Source organism: Anguilla anguilla, chromosome 15, assembly GCF_013347855.1.
Source record: "Anguilla anguilla isolate fAngAng1 chromosome 15, fAngAng1.pri, whole genome shotgun sequence".
Lineage (NCBI taxonomy): Eukaryota > Metazoa > Chordata > Actinopteri > Anguilliformes > Anguillidae > Anguilla > Anguilla anguilla.
This window is the reverse complement of record NC_049215.1, coordinates 15,623,584-15,646,813: the sequence shown is the minus strand read 5'-3', so window position 1 is coordinate 15,646,813 and position 23,230 is coordinate 15,623,584. Positions and strand designations below refer to the sequence as shown.

The 23,230-nt window shown below is 38.8% G+C and overlaps 1 long non-coding RNA gene across 2 annotated transcripts in view; it reads left to right on the top strand.

Moving 5' to 3' along the window:
- The window catches only part of LOC118214495, a 37,545-nt gene that overhangs the window by 2,863 nt on the left and 11,452 nt on the right, over nucleotides 1-23,230 (top strand). The window contains exons 2-4 of one of the 2 annotated variants that reach the window (XR_004762631.1): nucleotides 94-234; nucleotides 7,951-8,116; nucleotides 11,789-11,841. This is a non-coding gene — a long non-coding RNA (uncharacterized LOC118214495). Of the gene's footprint in view, nucleotides 1-93; nucleotides 235-7,950; nucleotides 8,117-11,788; nucleotides 11,842-23,230 lie in introns of those variants that run through there. The other variant, XR_004762630.1, reaches the window with a different exon arrangement.

Genomic DNA, 23,230 nt, shown 5'->3' with positions numbered 1-23,230 from the left:
ATTTTATTTTTTTTTACTTTCCTTGTTGATGAAAGCTGCAGACCTCTGGAGTTCACACCTTAAATTTCTGACCAGTTCTATCTCACTTTACAGCTGACTACTGACTGAAGAAATAGCAGGTTTAATATATCGGTTCCCTTATGACAGCGAGGGTGACCATCCTAGATCCCAGAAGGCCACTGAGTCAGCCGGATTTTCTTTTCCTCAGCAACCTGCTCTGACCCAAGACAGCAGGTGAGCTGGGTTATCTGTGTAATCAGTTGCTGTAATTGATCGATTTAATGCTGAGTAATACCGAAAGCCAGCATTCCCTTTGACTCTATAGGACCAGGGTTAGCCATTGCTTCAGTACAGGATATTGAGGGTTTTTGACATCAACATATGTCAAAAATCAGCATATTGGCTACTAAATTGCAGTTGTAATAACTGGCTTGTGTCCTCAACTTCCTTGGGGTCATTTTTGTGAATGTACAAACAAGAAAGTTTACTTTTCCTCAAACAACCGAACGTTTCAATGGTTAAAAGCAATGCATATTACACTAGTTGCAAATGTATTCGCAAAATATAACTTTTTTTGTCCTGACAAGGGAAGAGAGGAACACTTGGACCAATGAAAGATGGCCCAGCAAGCCTTGTCCTTAGATGGCAGCCCCAGTGCCTGTGTTGATTGATCTCCTCTTTGACTAATTGCTGTCACATTAACCTGCATTATGTCATGCGGAGGATGTGTAAGGGTAATGCTTCTATCTGGGGCTCCTCGTTGTAGGTAAAGGAAATGATAGGAGCCTGGTAATATCATAAAACAGTGTTTAAATATTTTAATTTCATTTGTCAGGGAGGCCCTTACACTTCATTACAGGAATAACCATCTCTCATCAGTGGAATTTGTGCATTATTCATTACTGCTAATTATTTTCACATAATGGCTGCCCTGATATATTTAACCTTCACATTATATCTTAGATAATGGCCTTGTAAAATTGAATTGTGAGAACAGTAGAATTGGAAAGCTCATTTAAAAAGCATCAAAGAACAAAGAGAGAGGTAAAAAAAGGAAGGGGGGGATGCTAAGTACTTGGGAACGTGGAACCCAGCTGAGACTGCATTTGTTTCTGTCTGGTTTGCGTGCTGAGCACCGTGTGCAGTGCCGGATTGGGCCATAGGTGCAGACAATGGGCAAACATTTTTGGTGGTAATCCATCTAAGCACCCGTCTCTTTCATTTCTGATTAAAGGATGCCACTCTTTTAAAGATTTTTTTTAAACATTTGTTTATTATTTATGCATATGCATCATCCAAAATTTTATGATCATTGAAATTTTTCTAAAGATTTTTGAAGTGTAATGCATTCTTGACCCCACTGTGGTTAGTCTGAATGTTGTCCCCTGTGTGGTACTGGGCTGTGGAAGATGAATCCTCATGTAGATGAAACAGAGTTTGGCCTCTCCTGTTCCAGCCAATTCTCATGGCTGGTATAACTATACTGAAGCTGATGCTCTCCTGTTAAATTCTCATGGCTGGTATAACTATACTGAAGCTGATGCTCTCCTGTTAAATTCTCATGGCCAGTATTACTATACTGAAGCTGGTGCTCTCCTGTTAAATTCTCATGGCCAGTATTACTATACTGAAGCTGATGCTCTCCTGTTAAATTCTTATGGCCAGTATTACCATACTGAAGCTGGTGCTCTCCTGTTAAATTCTCATGGCCAGTATTACTATACTGAAGCTGGTGCTCTCCTGTTAAATTCTCATGGCCAGTATTACTATACTGAAGCTGGTGCTCTCCTGTTAAATTCTCATAGCTGGTATAGCTGCATTATGACTGAGCTGCTACTGAAATTATCCTAGCTCTTCTCATCAAGAAAGTTCATGAGTGTCTCTACAGTTAGGGATATGTGTAAAGCAGTTGCTGTTTCTCTTAATGGTTTGAGATATTTATAAATTATTATATTAAATGCTTCTAAACAGGGCTGACAGCTAGTACACTCTTAAAATGAGAAACCAGAAAAAATGCAAAAAAACAGGAGTCGTCCCAACAGCAGCTCAACTCAGTAAACAGCACTTCTCCGTGCCTGCCACAGTGTTCTTACTCCTCTCAGCTAATGGAACAAGAGCGCACGCAGGCCATTACCAAAAGAGGCGACTGGCTTTCTAATACACTTTGTGTTGGTCTGGGGAACCATTTTACGTTTGCGTTCCTTCAATTTGCCAAACCCCTGGGGAGCAGGTTAGCATTACTCTGAAGTGGATGACCACAAGCTTACCTGCCCCCAATTTGCTCTCTTTCTCGCTCTCTCTCACTCACTCACTCACTCACTCTCTCTCTCTCTCTCTCTCTCTCTCTCTCTCGAGTTCTGTCTCTCTCTCTCTCTCTCTCTCTCTCTCGCTCTCCCTCTCCCTCTCCCTCTCCCTCTCCCTCTCTCTCTCTCTCTCTCTCTCTCTCTCTCTCTCTCTCTCTCTCTCGCTCTCACACACACTCTCTCTCTCTCTCTCTCTCTCTCACTCTCTCTCTCTGTCTTACTGTCTCTTCTTCCGCTTACCTTTAATACTACACCTATACCCCCTCCCCCCGGCACTGAGACCCTGTTTTCACATTTTGGGTACAAATACTATGGAAAAGGGAGAGAGGGTGGTTTTAGTCTGTCATTTCTTATTTATAGACTTGACATTCTGCATCATGTAAAATTTAAATCTTTACCTTGCTCCTGCTCCAGTTGTTTTATCTGTGGTCTCCGTAGGACATTAGCTGACACCCCAAAGTGGCCCCCTCCCCCTTCCCATACCCACCTCCATCCTGTGGACAAAGCCACTTGATCAAACGTATGAAATTAAATAGAATTTAAAAAATAATAATTTAGCAGCCATTTTGCAGCCATTTTATAGCAGGGCACAGTGGTCTCTGTGGTTTCTGAATGTCTCCATTCAGTCTGACATGGTTTCTTCTGCTTTGCGTAATTTAAGCACATTTAATAAGTGCTTTATTTGTGCTACGTGAATTTGAATTCATTACAAAAAAAGGGATTTCAAATGCTAAACAGTTGTTAATATATCCATCTTCACATACATAATTGTAAAAAATATATAAAATTTGAACTTAATGTTGACTGGCTTTTTCATAACTGAGTAAGTTACAAAACAAATGCTTGTGGGCCTCTAGCCAAGGCTATCATGGTTTATATTACCTGGTTACATTATTAGCTGATTCTGTTCAATGGTCCACAGTAGCAGGATACAGTTGGATTGTTCAGCCAGGAATAAGATTGGTGTATGTCAGCCAGGGTTTGCTAGGTTGTTGCTATATTTCCTCCCAGCAAGGTTCAGGCCCTTGCCACACATGGTTACTCGATTGTGTCACAATAAAGCGAGCGATGTAATTTCATGATAGCATACTGTGCAAGTTATCTAGTGGATTGGTTAGCGCAAACGATGCTGATTCTTATCTCTCAACGTGATTTGACATTACCGTCTGTTTATGTTCAAGTCAATTGTTGGATGTGACTTATGCATTTTATAAATCCTGTATTTCAATGACCTTCAATGTAACTGTTGCCTTTCTACACATTTTAAATGCCTGGGGTTTATCAGATTGTTTGCTTGTGCTGCCGTGAGTGATTTGAGGATGGAATCTCTTCCATCATCTCCCTATTCAAACCAATTCTAACATGGGTATTTTGTTGTGGTGCTGTATTTGCCATGCCAAGTTATTCAGTGCTGACAGTGCGATATTGTCAACCCAGTGTGTTTTTCATCCTCCATAAAATGTGTTTCCTTTTCTAAACTGGGGCGAGTAGTGATGCGATGGGGGCTTCATGCACAAAAGCAATGTGCATCTCAGAGATTGGCTTCTGCACAACTAAAAAATAACTTTTCACGTTACCCATGTTTAGTATTTTTGGAAACAGGGTCACAAACATAATAGGTTTTGAGACAAGCTACCAGGCTGGTTTCAATGTTTGGGTGGTGGGAGAAAAGGAACAAAATGAATCTTCCAGGAGGAAGAACAGAAACGTAAAAATTCTGATTCTGCTCGGATCGAAACAATAGAAAAAAAAATTGGTTTCAAGCACTCATACTAATTATTTCTGCTTCAGTATATAGTAATATGTTACACTTCTGTGAAATATATTTATCCTGATATTTTCCATATATATCTACATGATTATATATACTGTATATTTCATTTCCATGTGGGAGTTCCCCACCGGTTACCAGTAGTCTTGGCTGTGTAATAGTCTCATTCTACTCTGCGGCCTGTAATATCTAAAATAGTTTCTAGCTCACAGGCAAGTACAACAGAGGAGAGCAGACCCTTGAGTCCCAGTGCTGTCTGTATGGTGTGTGGGTGAAGATAACTCCAGAAGAAAACATTCACAAGCATGCCCCCAAAAACAGAAAGCTTTTTAGCAGAGCAGGATTACCATGCTCGTATGTGTACTCTTTTGAAACAATGCCTGTGTGTTTTGACGTGGGAGGTAATGGCTTCATCAATTCTTTGACAAGAAAGGTCGGAACTATGTAAGCTGATCAGAGAGGTGTGAAAGTGGCTGACAGCTCTATTAAGTATTAATAACAACGGTTTGTGTATGTGCTGTGCTTCCTAATGAAGGTTCCTGTAATGAGTTATAACAGAGCTGTAATTGCGCCAATTATACAAACAGAAGGGAGGTTGCCACAGTGTACAAGATTTTTTAGTACACGGTCACTGACTACTTTTAAGTCATCAAAGGGTGAACTAGATCTTTGAACTCAGTTGCAAGATTCATTAAGTCTAACTGCCATGTGGTCTGTCCCATAAAATCACTTTCTTTTTTTGAATGTGTATTATTTTATTTTTAATTTCAGCCTGACCTGCGCTTTTGTGGAGAAACTCTGAAAACTCGTCACTGAGATCCAGCCTATATATATATATATATATATATATATATTTGAGGAAATACAATTTATCATACTTTAATATCATACATAATTACTTTTTAATCACAATAAAATATTATGTACGCTAAATACCGAATATGGGTCCAATACATGTTTGAAATACATTAACAATTCATATGCTGATACAATTTGCAGACACCCTGCAAATCAGTGGATATTTTCAAAACAACATTACAAACCAAACTCTGTGACAGCAATTTTTCTTGTCAAAAAAGGAAGAAAATGAGTTTTACTGGTGAGGTAAACGTATTTAAAATCATTATTTGGCCTTGATCTTGTGTATACATGCCTTTTCTGAACAGAATAAAAATAGTCAGTGTTAAATGAACTTGTTCGCACATACACATGTTTATAGAACAATTTATTCTGACAGGCTACATTTGATCCTTCTTAGACTCTGAATGCAGATAGCATTGAGCAGTATACTATGTGTCTATTGCATGTATTGAAATTCCAAACTGCACATGGCCTCGACTTGATCTATTTCTTCTGCTTTCATTTAGTTTTGTGGGGACACTTACATTGACAATACATGTCTGATGTAATTCTGAGTCTCTCTCTTCTCCCATGTTATATGATGACTACTTTTATCGTTCCATATTTTTTGGTATTCATCTTGTTTTATTTTCCATTCTCTTTAGCATAACCGCATTAGAACTTTGCCACCGTTTCACCCCCCGTGGGAGAAAACAAAACGGATGTGCCCGTGCCGCTGTGCCCGTTGCTAGGCGGCTCATGTTCATTTAAATTGTGAATATACGTGCCTGTTATTTTCCCGCTCTTCATCGGAGGGACCCGAGAGGCAGAAACGCTTTGTGGAAAATCTCACGCTTTGACATTATTTGGTGTTGCGCTTTAAAAAGCTACATTCATCAAAGTGGCATTAGCTCATAAGTTCTTTTTCCCTCTTTGCGACAGGGCACATCCTGGCATGTGGTCACAAATAACTCATTTATTTTAGCTGCCAGGGACAAATAAAATAAACAAAAGCCAGACCATTTCAGTACTTTCATATTTTGTCTCCTCTTGACAAGTTGAAATATTCAGTGAGGAATCTCAGATGTTGTTGTGCGATACGCGTGTTTGATGAATAAATTTAAACCAGTCAGCTGGAGTGGTCAGAGAATTGCCTGTTGGTGCTGTCGGAAGGTGCACCTCTCTGGCATTGTCACAAGTTTAATGTATGATCAACCAATCAATCACTCAATAAATCAGTTATCTGTCAGTCATTTTTTTGTAAAGCATAATTTTCTGGTTGTCATGTAATGGATGTTGATAGAGATATGATTCCCTGACCCTTAAAAGTCAATGAGCTGAACAGGAAAATGCGGGACACATAGAACACAGTACAACAGAGTCGGACATTCATACACAAAGAACAAATTAGGGAAAAGGGTGAACACATTCAAGAGGAACTGAGGGATTCTGGTCCTGTTAGACATCTGAAAGTCAGATCACCCCTTTCCTCAGTGTCCATCATGACTGTAATTCCACATGTTGTTTCCTTATTAACTGTGGCAGAACAACACGCCTGACAGGCCAGTGGATGGAAAACCGGTGTAATGCTCAAATGCCCAAAGGTGTCCAGCTTTTCCGTAGATACGGTCCTCCCGTATCACCCTCCAGGTCAGGGCACTCTGGGCAGGATGTGTCCTCCAGGCAAACCAGCTCCATGCTGTCCCACGTGAATGTTACCTCAGGGACTAATCTTACATGCCCATAATTTCTTATCCAATGTTTGTAATGCAATCTCTGCTGTGAGTGGGGGAGGCCTTAACAATGGAGATAATTACATGTCACCGAGGTTGATAAGGCATCCTAAAAAACAAAGGGAGCTGTGGGCCATAGCACCATGGGAAATGTGGTACCTGCCCATGTCACACAGGAAGAGCGGGTGGGGCGTGTCTTTCAGCCTCTGTCTTAATTATAGCCAAGCCAGCTCCTGTTCGACAGTACTCCCTTTCTCAAAGGGGTTCTCCACCACAATGGGCTGCCTTGAAGTACCCTAAAGGCCTTGCCCATTTGAAAGTAATATATTGTTATGTTAAATAAAAATTATTTTTTTATTCAACATCTTTCAGTTTAAAAAAAAAAAGATTTTAGCCTAATTAAAGTGATGATGATGATGATGATTATTATTATTAGCATGTTATTATTAGCATACTTATTATATATTTTCCAAGTTGACGGTATTCCTCATTTCTGACCCATGCTGCCTCGGGCGCCCCTCAACCCTTCTTCACAGTTTGGAACTCTTTACACTGCACTCTGTCCCCCTCAGAAAATTAGCATTCCCATTTTTAAACGATTTTCCTGAGCGTCGGGCCACGTCTATGAAATATTAAATGTTCAATTTTCTTCTATCAGCATTTGAAAGATTCATAATTACATGATAATCCGCACTGTAATTCATTCAGTGGAGTCAGATATGGCACTCCCCTTGTGGCAGAGTGAATAATTCACACCGAGGCTGCGTTTCACTCGTCTCCCCCCCCCCCCCCCGCCTCCCACTGCCTGTCCTGGGGTACATTTGCTGAGAAAATGTTCACCTTGCAGTGAGAGGTGTAGAATTTAATGAGAAGTGACAGACCGCACAGATAATTGATTCAGCTGGCCAATCATCAAAAATTATTAAAAAAAAAAAAAAAAAAAAAACAAGATTCAAGGATGAATTACAAGTCCCTAAACAACCATGAATGAAATCATGGAATGGTAGGGGAAGTAGATTTTCTTTAAAAAATGACTGCTCGAGACCTTTTCTTAAAGCCCTACGCATTCCACTGTCATTTCGCATAAAGCAGTCGGTAGAATCCGATGCTAATTTAAGGACAGACGCTGAAGAGCGGATTGACGTGCGGAAATGTATTATACGTCGGCCGCAATTAATCTGCGGCAGAACCCAGACGAAGGTGATAAATGCGCCAGATTAAAGAGGTGATAAGCGCTCGGGGGATCTGTCTTCATCTCTCCGTTTCGTGACAGTGATTGGTGGCGCGCACTCTCTTTCTGCAGAGCCATCGAAACGAGGGGTCACCCGACCAGGGAGGGAAAGGTCTGGGCTCTCCGCGAGTGGGCTCTCCACGTCTGGACCCATGACTCCAAAACATCCAAAATGAGGCGAAGATTTCCTGCTCCCGTTAACAAATGTCCCAGCGTGTCTCACCACCTCCCTACACAGGTCAGAGTTCGGGCCTCGCCACCACACCACTGTCTGGCCTTGGCACTTTAGCCTTGGCACTGGGTTGGGCTCTTCCATTTCAGTCAGTGAAATGATGATAAATAGTGTTTAAGGGTTAAATCGCCGTCTGCTGAAGCCATGTTTTTGTTCATGTTAATAACCTGCATATGTAGACATGCCTGTTTTCAGTCAATGAAAATTCTTAAAACCGGAATATTTGACAGCAGTTCCACAGTGTAAGTAGCGATGATTCCTACTTGAGAATAGCCAAATATATTACCGGAACATCTGGTTGTTAATAGGTTGTAAAGCACATTGAACTTGTTTTAATGATTCGGTCATAAAATTCGACTGCATGTAATATGCCCCATGAAAGGGCAACCTGTCACAACATAAGGGCTTGGAATATGATGTTATTCTATCCATCCATCTATCTGTCTGTCTGTGTGCCTCTGTCTTTGCGTGCTCTCTGTCTGTCTGGGGAACTGAATGGGAGAATGTGCAAATCATGTATTATTTATATACTGATTTAATTACAGCTTACTGAATTGCTAAAAAAGTGAGTTTCTGTTTAGTGAGGTGAGGACTGGCATAAATGTGAAAGATTCGAGCAGTAGTGTCGCTAATTCCAAAAATGGACAATGCTAAAATGATATACAAAACTGTTTACTCCAATTTTCTAGTGCCTTTGTACATTGAATACGGATTTCCACACAATAATATGCTTATAGTACTTATTTAAGTAAATACATGATTTAAAAATATCTTATGAAAAATCACCATTTTGCATCAGTCATCATTGTGCCTTAAGCCATTGTGGTTGATATTTTGTATGGTAGACTGACATAGTTAAACAGTAAAACAAGAGTTAATTGTACATTATACACACACATTATAGAAACACATGACTCTCTTCATAATGGAGTGATATGATCTGTAGAAAGAAGACCCTTTTTACCAGACCAAACACCTGCTGTACTAAATAACTTTCCATTTCAGGTATCATCCACAAATCAGTCATGGCTTTAACATTTACAAAAAAACATATGAGGCAACTATAATCATGCCAAACCAAGCCTTTGGCCTGCCATCATACTATACATGGATAGACTCATTCCAGGAAAAACCTTCCCTTCTTTGACTGTCATGCATTTACACTCTGGTCCCTCTACCAGGACACTTATGCCTGGATAGTAGTGCAAACTTAACAGACAATTATTTGTTAAAATGAGCATGTGATCAACATTACTCACACTGTGCTTTTCACAGAAATATGATTCAGCATTACCGGTATTGTGAATAATCTTAATAATGTCCACTGCTGTCTGCTGTATATACCATAACTCATTTCTGCAGAAATAGACCTTTTTCATCCCATAATAAAATCCTCATATCCTTCATTCTTTCAATATAATTTTGTTATAAATCATGGCTGGTAAGATTTTCTTGAATATTTAGCCCAAGGAGAAGTAATTTAATATACCCTATAGCTTGATGTTGCCGAATAAAGAATGTGTTGAAGGCAATATTTCATCTTTGTGCAGCAGTGAAAAGATTTTCTTCCTAAATAACAAAACTGTAATAATTTAAGTAGCCAACCTTTCAGAAAAAGGTTATTATAACAAGAGAGCCAAATGCAAAGAACTACAGTGCAACCATTTATTTATTTGAAATTATGAATTTCTGTATGAATTTTTTCTTAACAATTCATAATCATATCTTATGTCAGGTCTGGAAAGGCTATTTTTTCAAGAAATAAATTTAAAAGAATAATTTTAAAAAATACATTAAAAGGATGGACTGCACCCATGTATTTAAACCAAGATTTTTAAATAAAGTATTCCAAAAATTAAAATCCACACATTCAAATAAGTTGCAACTGTCATGAATAGATATGTCATGCATTTTTCTTTTCATATGTATACACTTACGAGCTAAATTTTCTCATTTTTCAGATCATATATCCATTATACTCTTGAAGCTGTGATATGTTATATTTCTCTTCTGTAAATATATCAATACAAACTTTGACCTCTAGGGGGAAGTCAAAAGGAATTTAAATAAAATTGCATTATGGGATATTAGTGGTTTTGCTAGCAGCGAACAACTGAAAATAGGTAATGCACCAGATATCAGGGGGCCACAATTTCTGTCCTAGCAGATGCCAGCTGTAGTAACATGTTTTGGGCTTCTCAGCACAAATAATGATGTCATAAACCTGAAACCTTGAAGGACTGTCCTGTAATGTTTGATGAAAAAGCTCCCTAAAAATACTGACACTCTGATGGAGGTTTCCCATGTGGAAAGTGAAACAATCATCCACACTACATATTATATGTTATTTTGAGAATATGAGGAATAATTTCATACATCAAAATGTCTAGGATGATTCGTGAATTGTGATGATTTTGCGTTCTAACCTCCATGCTGTAATCTAACTAATTCTACCGCACAGCTACTACAAGGAGTACATCTTTGTATCGCAAACTGGAGACTTGGGACCTGTGCAATCATGTGGGATCCCAGTGTCCATTGCACGAGAGGACAATCAGGAAGTGATACGATCAGCCCCCAATCTCACCCATTGAATGTCAATGGCAGATTTTGGCCAGCAATTCTCAAGTTTATTTTTAAATAAGCAATTGCGTTACACCGGGTGGACAAAGTGAGCTTATTGCATTCCCCAATAATTATTTAACTTAAGCAATTAACATCTGAGGTGGAGAGGTCAAAATATCTTGCAATGTACTTCTTTTCTCAGTATTAGTCAGAGCAGGAGAGAAAAAATAAAATAAAAACATAACCTGTGGCTCAACCAATATAGAATTCACATCCCAGTGACAGCAGTAGTATCTACCTTAAAAAAAAACAAGAACGGCACAATAGCATGGATGTAAAAAGGGAAAACAATTATAATACTCAGATACATGCAGATGTTTCTGTTCATTTTCACAGTGTTTTTATCCCCTATGTAATAAAATCAATCTGAGACCTTATTTTCTATCATCGGAAATGGCAAATAGATAATTAATAAATATAAAACAAAAATCAATAGTCAATAAAATTGCACATTTATTTCTTCAGGAAGAATTATGCATACATTGTAAAAATACACAAAGTTAAACAAATTTAATTATGATTCAGTAATCATAATATCATATTAAATGTCTATCAAATATCAAAACAATGTTTGCTTATGAGGACTAAATTTAAACTGGACACAAAGTACAAGAAGAAACAACGGCAGAATGTCAGTCTATATATGCACATATATTGCGTATAAGCGTAAATGCGTGTAGTTATAAGCATTTATTTCATTCTGAGGTAATTATTGATGAATGTCCCCCCTCTCCACGATTCAGCTGGCCTATTGTCTGCCTGTGACCAAAACAAATAATCCCTGTCCCATAAACAGAATGGTGCTGGTTCCCCAGGGAAATGCTGCTCTCAGCTCTAGGACATGTTTCTCTCCACTCCCCCCCCCCCACCCCCACCCCACCCCCTCCTAATGACCCCCTTCAGCTCATTAGCATACTGATGACTATTAACTGCGCTGTAATGCTCCTGCTGGTTCGGAGTGGCTGGAGGGCCAGTGCTGGTTTGAGGATAGCCAGGGGACGGGGTAATGGTGTAAATCTATCCGGGGGACCGTAACCTCTCCTGCTTTTCCAGAGGTTGACCGTCGCTGGTCTGCATGCCCCTCCCGGTGACATCATTGCTGCGACAGCATCTCTGTTTTCTTATAAACATGGGAGCTTTCTCTCCAGTGTTGTTTGGCTTCAGATGAGTGCATTAGTTGCGATGTAACAGCGCTATATGAAATCTGACTCTGTATTTACTGCATTAATTTAGAACAATAAATATCACGCTTATATAAATGACTGTAAAAATGCAATTACATTCACACTGCTTCATTAGAAGTGTAAAATATTGTATGAAAGCAATAATTCCAGATGATATCATTTGACGGATTAGTCCCACCCAGGAATCAGTGGGATTTTTAAAATACCTATTTTGGGTGGTCTTATGTTTATAAATACTTATAGATGGCAAATTGCACTGGATTTACCATATCTATCAGTGCAGGTGATATGGTTAAGAAGAATGTCATCGATATCACAATACTTTGTTTTTTAATACTTTTCATCTGGATACTTGATGTTCACTTGCTCATCCACCTGATTGGCAAAGTGAAGTTATGTTGGGTTAACAATTTTGTCCTAATCCAGTCCCAATTGCTTGCATTATTTGTTCTGTATAAAATGTTTAAAACATTTTTAAATGCTTGCAATTTTTATGTTTTTTTTAAGAAAATGTGGGCAAAATATCTTTATAATTTAAAAACAATTTTCCTTAAACTATTATTAGCTGACCACATGTCTTTAATGGCCACATGCTATTAAAGCTTAATTTGCATCATTATATCTTAACTGGAGTATAGCATTGGATTTAAATTGAATACCATATGCAAATATTATTATGGTGTTGCTCTTTTGCACTGCAGAATACCCGCAGTTGTGCTGAATAAATGTTTCAATTAGTCTCTTAATTGTCTAAGTGCTATTGAACTTGGTTTGGGTTGGATGGGTGGAGGTGATTCCTAAGTGATCTGTGCTTACCTGTGGGACAGGGAAAGGTGACAGACTAATTAGTGGCTCATGTGTATTTAATTTGCACTTCCTTTGTTTCGGCTCTCTGTGCTCCGGATGCACGAGGTTGAGCTGTCACCCCTGGTGACCTCGCGGAGGCGGGGCATCTTTGGAGCCCGGGTCCAGAGCTTGGAACTTTCATCCCTCTGACTCTTAACCCTGTACGTGCCACCGCTGGGGTGGTAACTGTGGGCACCACCGCCTCAGCAGCCCCACACTGGCCCTTGTACTGCCCCACCAAGCTGCAGCCTCACCCTGTGTTGAGAGAGAGAGAGAGGGAGAGAGAGAGAGACCTTTGCTTGAGATGGAAGATTATTGAAAGTGCTCTTTTTTCAGCATCTGGAAACAGGAGGTTCCAGCTTCCTTGCAATAATATTGTTTGTATCATTCCATAGATAGAATAAAAACTAGATAACAACAGACCAATAGATTGATAGTGGCAGAGACTGATAAATACTGTTGGTTAGAACAACAAGGGGCTTCAAACAACAAAAATGATGTCAAAATTATACTTGAGAATTTTACTAAAACAGTAACGCGGAAGTGAAAACCAACCACATAATGGACTTGCAGGTGTTTCTCTGGCTTTTTTGGGGAATCTACATCACCTGAAAAACCATTACATATGACATTTTATAGTGTAATTCTGTTCACGTTGCAGTTGCAAACCAAAAAGCAAGGTTCCACTGGGATTATTTCTTTATTTTTACAGTCTCACAGTTAGTTGCAATGACAAAATTAATCGCTGCATAATGTAAATCTCAACATCACTTCTCCATATTAAATGTCTTGCGAGCTATGTTTATAAATGAAGCGCTCTCCTCGTTCCTTGGTCTAATTAACAGTGCTTTTGATCATGCCCCAATTAATGGAGACAGATACATTAAGTCTGTAAAAACCTCTACTTAAAGCTTATTAGTAAGCTTTGTACAGCCCACACAAACACCACACATTTTTTTCCCAGCACTAATATGGTCACTTACAATAATGACAAATTATCAAAACAACTCTTGTATGCAACACTGTTTCTCTGGACCTGTATAATGAAGACAAAACCTGTGTGAGTGCTGCTAATACGGTGCTGTGATAAATGCCATTTCGGGCAGAGCGGTGAGCGCTGTCCCGCGAGGGCTCATAAAATAGCATAATTCCATTTAGAATATTGCGCGTACCAATAAATTGGTCTGGGGGCAACCTAACTGTCCAATTTACATGACTCCGACGCAGGAGGAACCTAATGAAATTTCTCAAGCCGCCGGAACCTTCCGCACGCGCGCGCCCGCGAACGCGCTCATGACAAAACATCCAAATCGCGGCTCCGGTTCTCGCGCCGGCTCGCTGCGTTCGACCGATGGCGCTGTTCGCGCGGCAACCGCTGGGTACCGGTGGCTTTAACGGCTCTGTGCTGCGTTCCCCTCCAAGTGTCAATCTCGAGGGCGTGAGGAGGACGCACTTTCGAGCGTTAGAGCGAATGGTCCTTTCTAGTCAGATGTGCCCTAATTTCTGCTTCCACACTTGCCTTGACGTGCTCAAGAATGAATGCATGAGGACCCAGCTACGCACATTATACGCATTATACACACTGCTTCTAACCAATGCATTTAATACCTAGAGATGTGGTTGCCAGACACATTGCCATATATTGCCAGACATACATAGTGGCCTATGGAACCTTGGAATTTCTTCCAGATGTTTCCCCAGATATCTAACCTCCGTTGCGGAGCTCAAAGCCGGTAATGCATTTAGTGAGGTACACATGAGGTGTCCAACCTATAGGCCTTTTTCAATTTAAGGCTCAATAGTGAGCAAGTTCAGCATAGGAACAATGTCTGTCTTATTGATTACCAATGTGTCACAGAAACTAGGGGGACATCACATACAGGAATGGATAGCATGCTGTAGTATGTTCTTTGGGAAGGATAGCTCTAAGTTGTGAGGACAGGGCAGCTCAACCCTTATAGAATAAAAAAGGGGGCATTCAGATAAATATGGGAGACATGCCCAAATAAGCTAATGAGAGCAGGTGATATATATATATATAGGAAGGACTATTGATTTGGAGTGGGTCCTCTACACTGTGTCATGGTGTCACTTTCAAACACATTACTTTTTCCCCAGAAAAGTCTTTCAGATAATGTTCTCTGGCATAATACAGGTCTTTTTTTTAAAAAACACCAGCTTGTTGTGCATTTTTAGGGTACACAGATGTGACACACTATCAGTTTATCCTGAGGTGGAACCTAAAATGACACCCAAAAGGACTCCTGCTGGGGTTCACTGAACTGTGACGGACGCAAAGTGGGGATGTTCAGTCTGACTGCTACATTTATTTATTTATTTATTTTTTTTTTTTTCTTTGAGCCTTACACATTACCAAGAGTTCATTGGTCACTAAAATTAGATTAGATATTTTGGTAGACTAATAATATTAATAATAACAATGTATACCTGTTTAAATGTGATGCTGTAAGACCAAGAGCAAAGTGCAATCGCATTCCGTTGCCCATTTAATGCTCCTGCAAAACATTGCACATGAGATGTGCATCTCGTGCAGAACAGGTAAAATGTAAAGGGTCAGAGATGAACTACCCAGACTGTTTCATCTTCCAGGTCAGGAGACGGGAGGAATTTGTCAGGAGTATTTGTCTCTGTTAAAGGGATACAAGCACCTTTATTAAAGTCATCTATCATGGTTTGAATATTCCCAATTAAACTGGTTCCCTTTTTAATTACCCAACTTTATCACGATGAGAAGTCAAGATGGCTCAGTTCTCTGCAGCAGGAAACTTTCATTTGCAAGGTGGTGTTCCCTCTTCCTCACATGTCCAAATCTGAATATAACACCCGCATGTTTTATTCAAATGCATATTATGTGCTTCAGAGTTCATGCGCTGTGGAACTTTTAGCCTTGTGGTAAGTTAACAGCTGTGTAAAAAATGTACCATGTTATTATTAGCATTATTTACATTTTACAATATAGAGGAGACCTGCGAGGAAGGAAATGCATCATAGTTTGTTTATGTGTGTGTATACAGACATGCACATGTGCACACACACACACACATTGATGATTAGCATTTATAATAATGGCTTGCTTTTTCAGTATTTCAGTATTTCTGCTGTTCACTGTACAGGAATTCATAGGACATAAAGTGATGAGATTACATAATGGCACTTTTGCAAGTTTACACGTCACTCTCTCTCTTTCTCTTTCATGCACAATGTTTGTATTGATATGAAACAGACAAACACAACAAGAAGTCCCACAATTCAGGTTGTGACCAAGAGACCTTTCTTGTACATGGTAGGAGCTCCTCAAGCAGGAAATAATGCACCTGAACCTTGGGCTGGTGCTGTGCTTGTCTTTGGGAATGACAGAGAAGGAGTTATTAATTTTCCAGGCCATTTTCATCATAACATTGTGTGCGTGTGTATGTGCATGAGTGTGTGTCTGTGTGTGTGTGTGTGTGTATGTCTGTGTGTGTGCTTGCATGCATTTGTGCGCTCTGACACTTCTACCGGTCTCGTGGGGCAGCTACTAGACCCCCCCCCCCCCCTTCTCCTGTCAGGGCTTATGTGACCCTTTGCAATTAGCCACTTAACGAGCAGGGAAAATGGAGTTCCTTCCTGTAAGCCATTTATAAGAAAGCGAATGGGACAAGGGACTGCCTTTACTTTGCTATTAGTTTCTAGAATCTGACTAATGCTGATTGTCTGCCCACGCTACCGCCTGCTCTCAGTGTTAAGAAGAAACCACACAGGGGCCGAGTTAGGAAAGAAACACACAAAACTAAGGAAAATCATGTGCAAATATATGGTATTTTCATCTCGTAAAGATAGCATTGGCCTTTTGAGCTGGTGCTTGTAATTATGGGTAATTTAGCAGTTAAGTTGAATTAAACCATTTAAATCAGGATTCACTCATTACATTTGTTTAGTAGACACTATTATTCAGCACAATGCACTGAGGAAAAGCATGCAAAATGTTTAATAAAACTGAAGATACATAAAAATAGAAGTTACATCACTGTATATGCATGCAACTAGACTGATAAACCAAGTAAACAATCAAAACACTCTCATTGTTCCGCACAATGCACTTTGCAAATTTGGCACCCTATCATAATGCTGAGGATTGCATATCACACTAAGCTGAATGTTAAGGAGAGGAAATATTTACTGTCTTGAGTTTTTAATGAATGGAGGCTGAATGACAGACTGTGATCTAAAATTTTAAGACATTGTTTAACTCTAAATTTGATGCAATGATGCAACATAAGAATAGTATTAGAGTACAGTTTTCTTCTTGCATCATGGCATGTTAAACTGCAGAACAAAATGAAAGCCATTCGTAAAACGGATAAAATGGTAGTCATCTGCAATTAAAGTACAGAAACCCTTGCATCCCAACTGCCTATATAATAAATACTGCCCAATTAGTTCTGAGACAGAATCAAATAAATTGATCAGAAATACACTTAATGCTGTCTCTGGCAATATCTGTATTCTTAGTCTTAGATTTGGAGGCATTATGGCATTATGCCTTCATAATGCCATATAAACACAAGTTCAAAAGTTTTCATCTATTTACAAATTAGGTCTAATGAAATGTTTCACAAAAAAAGAAAAGAAAAACTGTAAACCTTAAGACAAAGCATACATTTTCCTACAGTTTTATACATTTACACAAAGACTTGTACAGCAGTGACTAAGACACAGTTACTGTAAGTATTAACAGTTTATATTAGCGCACAGAAATTCTGACGTGCTGCACGCTCATAGGTGCAGACTACAGTGCACCTCTGCTTGGCTGTTGTGGTTTCTGCAGTTCACTTTATGCCCAGAAGAGGCCACTGCAGGTACTGCATATTCTGTGGACAGACAATGGAGAGGATTGTACCCTCTGAGACCCGGCAAACAAAAAAGTTTAAATTTAAAAGTATTTACATTTTTTGGCAGTTGGAAAATGGATTTATCTCAGATGATGAAAATATGTTGCAGTGAAAATATGTTTAAAAATATACATTCTTTTATATCTAGTGAATGCATATTGTAGGTTAGTGTAGGTTTCAACATAGCAGAATGTATGATTCTTGAGATTAAGACCAGAGAGGACAAAAATGAGTTACCGAGTCTCAGGAAGATATGACAGGAGAGTGGCACCACTGTTTCTTGATGACATCATAAAGCCGAGAACATTCAGTATAGTCTGTCTTGTAGTCATAGAGCATACAGGAATTGAACATATATGAACTCTCTATGCCTATTTGGACCTACTCTATGACCTGTCTGTGACCTCAAGACAGCTGGAAACATTAAATGGCTCCCAAAGGAAGGACCCCCTCTTACTGGAACAAGTTTAGATAACTTTTTAATGATGTATGTATTGAATTGTACATGGGCCAAAACTCTTAAGAATTTCTCTCTTTCCAAATTGCAATTACAATAATCGGTGGTATCAAAGCCTGTGTAAAACTTCTTTCAGCTGAATGCAAACAGACAACCTGATGGACAATTAACCAAACTGACCTACTTTAGTGCTTTCTATTGGTGGCAGAAGTTAATGTGTTTTCTCATTTAAGTAAATGTTTCTTTAATTTACTGTGTCTTTCCCAAATGAATATAAGCAAAACAATAATAAAAATTGTAAGAACTGTAAATAAAAACAATCTCATGTAAAATCTAAATATATTCAACAAAAGGCTCATTTTTAATGTTATGGTATTCGCCAACCCTTTTCTCCCATTATCAACAATCCAGGGTTGAATATCCATAAATTCTTCCTGAATGAAGAATGTTAAGACTGAATGATCTCTCACTCCCCAGTTATAAATATCCACATGAGAGCTTCACCTGTGAGAGTGCCGACTGGCCTCTCTTAGCGGCAATTCAGGATGAATTACAGCTTCGACTCTGTGTGCGATGTAAGTGTGAGAGTCTGGGAATCGGCTTATTTATGGTTAATGATTGTGAAGGCAAGATGGTGTAGAAATAACCTGCTCTGATGCATACATGCAGACAAACCCTTATGGAAATGGCATTTTCTTAAAATGTATTTCATTAAAATATAAAATCAGTATATTTCAGCACTTCACATTTGAATGGGCAAATATGCACATATTTATGAGCTTCATTAAACCAAATACACCGTGAAATATATTTTCGTTAGAATATATTGCAGGATATTCCATTTCCATAAGGAAGGGCAATGTGTCTGCAGTAGGCAATCATAAAATCATAAAATTTGAGAACTTAACAACTGTCAGTTGGTAACCCTGTATGCCACCACTTATACTGAAATAAATTAGTCACCTGACAAACACCTCAGCATTTGGGATCGAAACCCATTGTAAGTTAGTCCTCTATACCGGCCAATGCAAGTACACTGCAGTATGTATCGCTTCCAAGAAATTCCTGTAAGCCTAATCGATTAGTAATGCAGACATAACTGTAATATGCACTGTCCTTGAATGACAGGAAATAACTTACACATGGACAGTGTTATTTGTTATCTTTACATTACTGTTATAAGTTCACTGGATACTGAAATTTACTTAAAAATATTGAGATGCATTTGGGTGAATGTTAGCCACAATTAAAGAGACCAATATTGGCTTATGATTGGTTCCAGAAATAATATTGTTCACTGCATATCCAAGAATGAAATCCGAAATCTTTTATTTAAAACTGGCTTGAAGAAATAATATCTCATACGGTATTTAAAAAAAAAAAAAAGTTTTACACATTTATTTTAAAACATTGCTTATAGATTATATATTCATTATGCTAATATGGTTTGATCATTTGATCTAATAATAATGATAATAATAATAATAATCCAGTGCAATACTAGTTGTGGATCTAAAATATGACGGTTAATGATGATGATTTGTTGATGTTGTTTTCTGCTCTGGCAGCAGGTGGCAGGAATCTTTCATTGATGAAGCTTTTGTCAGATTTACCGATTGTAAGGTTGATTTGTATTGACATGTGTTTCCCCAACATACCAGAATTATAATTTAATATCCACATGAAGAGCATACATGCATGAATGGTAAATGAAGTGAAGTTGGCAAGTGTGTTGTTGTAATAATAATAAATAAATAAGAAAGCAATTATGAAATTTTAAAAATAAAATAATAATAATAATAATGATCTTCATCATCACCATCATCATCATTGTAGCAATTGGAGTACTAAATATCAATAAAAAAATAAGAGGAAGAAAATTCTGCCGTAATCTGAAACTATAAACATCCACAAACCTTGTGCTACAGGTCAGTGATCAGAGGACAGAGGAGAGGCCAACATCAGAGAGAATGTGACTCATGCAAATCGCATATTTCATGAATGATAAAATCTCAGTCTGATGACCGTCTGTTGCTCTGTATTCACATCATAATAGTTGTATATATTAAATTTAAATTCATTTCAAACAGGACATTTCATTTTACATCACAGACAGAATTGACCATGGCATGGAAGAATATGGTGATTGGTGTAGCAAATGTGACTTGTTTCAAGATAACCAGTATAAACTCAGCATTGAAGCACTTAAGGTGCATAATTTCGCGAATCTATTTCAGTTTAAATTGTTTAAAATAATTATTTATTAATTTAAATGTGTATTTAGTATAAAAAAGAACTATTCTTCTGATAAAATATTTTAAAAATATTATGGTACAGGCTTTAGCTGTGACTGACATTAAATTTGGGTGACTCTTGGTGACAGCCCCAGCTTACACAAAAGGAAGCACAAGGGCATTTCACCCACAACCAGAGTTTATCATTTGTGACAACAGCAAATTCGTAAAGGTGTTTCATTTTGCACTGTCATCAAGTTCTAATTATTTTGGCTCAGCACGTTTGGAATGCGCACCGAGTTAAACCCAATTAGACAAATTAAATAAACTCTTTCTTTTCACAGACGTGAAAGAAAGAGTCTTGCATGGGTTGGAAGGCGAGCGCAGTTTGCTCCACCGGTTCCGTCTGGAATTCCGACAGATCTAACAGCGTCGCTCGTGGCACACCGCAGGGACACGAGCGCGAGTTATTCGTCATAGCGCACAGCCATCGCTTGCGGAGTCAGGTTTGAGGAGCGATAAAACTAACCTTAAGCTTTGATCACGTGACAGAAGCGTCGTATTTTCCGCGTGACGGATGGCGCGGGCGAGCGTTAGCGGTTCCTACGCGTTTGATCACCCTATCGCTACGCCAGATGTCTCGCTAGGATCCATTCCAGAGTTTCACTGAACAATCGTGTCAATAATGCAAGGCAGCATTTGCCTAACAGTACCAACAAGGCCCATAACTCAGCCTGGAATACACATCATCAGCTCAACAAAACGATCCGCGCGTCTCTCAGGCTGTGATGGACGGACTGATCCTAAAAGAAGAGCATATTGGATCTTAAAAACACTACAATTTACTATTTAGTCATTCGGCAGGACCTTTCAGCCAATGCAACATACAGAAATCCATTACGCATGGTAAAAAACCACCAATAGATCTAGAGATCTAGAGTCACAATCAAATAAGAGCCGCTATCAATGTGCATGCCTACAAGATAACGTAAGTGAAGGGTTTGTTTTTTTTTTTTTTAATTGTATCTATTTATTTTTAACAGAAATATCAAAGTGTAGCCTGAAAAGGTGGGTTTTTGGGGGTTTGGGGAAAGCAGGCAGTAAATCTGTCTCCATTGCTGATTTAGGGCGGCTGTTGCATCATTCGGACATGAGGACAGGGAAGAGCCTGGCCCGCGTGGAGTGGCCGCAGGCTGCTCAGAGAGACTGAACAGCCAGCTGGCGAGAGCGTACTGATCTGAGAGGGCTGGTCGGGCTGTACGGTGCAATGAGTGTCTCAAGGCAGGAAGGGGGCAGTTCCATTTGCAGCCTAGTATGCGGTGTACGAGATTTAAATTGAATGTGGGCAGCCACCGGAAGTGGGCAAAGGGCACTCCAAAGCGGTGTGGCATGACGAATCCGGGCTGGTTGAAGTCCAGGCGGGCAGCATGTAGTGTCATCACGGCATCACGGCCAGCCAGTGCACAGAAAAGTGGGCACAAAACTCACCTCTGCCTGATGATTAGCCTTAACCCGTCTGTGCTTTACATGCACCATTAACAAACATGCCTCTTAAAAGCTGCTAAAATGCTATTTTGGATTTTGGAACCGTGAATGAAATTACGGCCATAATATTTATAACATTTTCTGTTTATTTTCATTGTATGTATTGGCTGTGTTTGGCCTTCACCTGGACGGCATTGTTTAAATATGCATCAGCTATGACAGTCATTATCAATTGTGCTTTAACTTCAGGTAATATAACTACAAGTTAACTTTTTTCTTGCACTTTGACTTGTAACAATTAGAAAATAAAAATAAATAAAAGGCTGACAGTAAGTGCCTTTTTCTGAATGCTGAAACTGATGGCTTTGTTATAGCAATCAATTTTAAAATTTTTTCAAGTTCAAGATGACCTGGTTCCAACCCTAAACCATGAAAATCTATCTATCTATCTATCTATCTATCTATCTATCTATCTATCTATCTATCTATCTATCTATCTATCTATCTATCTATCTATCTATCTGTATGTCTATTTTAGGACAGTCATGGGTGGGAGGGGCAAGGAGAGTATGTGGAAACTCATTTGTGGTTACTCATTTGTGGTGCAGATTAAAATGACTGGACGAATTGTGTTACCTATTTAAGGAAGTTATGGGTGGAGACAAAATTTATATTTTAGGTAGTTAGCAAATGCTGTCATCTAGAATGACTTGTGCAGCTTAACTTCTTCTTAAATACAATCCATTTACGTAGCTGGATATTTACTTAACCATTTTGGGTTCTGTTTTTCCTGTTTGTGACAACTCAGAACAACTAATTCTTCTTTTTAGAAACTAAACAAAAATTAGTTAGAAGAAAAATATCACACAGTTGCAATGGATTCATTTTCACCTTTTCACCACATCTGCGGTGATATTTCTATCTTTGCGCAAACCGTTATTCTTAGTTAAAACGAAACATAACAATATAAGTAAGAAGAAAGGTGACATAATAAAAGTTCTATTCCGCCCTTTGCTCAGCATTGGTCCTGACGGTGTGGGGATGTAGAGAATAAAACTACAAAAATCTTAAAAAGGCGGCTGTTAGGCCTTCTATCCTGCTAATTCACTGAATGTTGAAATATTCAAAAGCTTTTGTTTTGCTCAGTTAAACATGCACTGAAGTGACACAAACAGAGAACAATGCTATGCGGTGCCCTCGGAAATACTTATTTACATTATTCATGACACAAGGGTAAGAAGCAAACAAACGGACTGATGTACACATGCCGTTATGGGTGGAGGAAAAATTGTCCTTGTGTTAAAATAACATATCAATACATGCAATAGATAAAACAATTAAATACAATATAATTAATTATACAATTAATTAATGTTATGGATAAATGTTTTCAGACA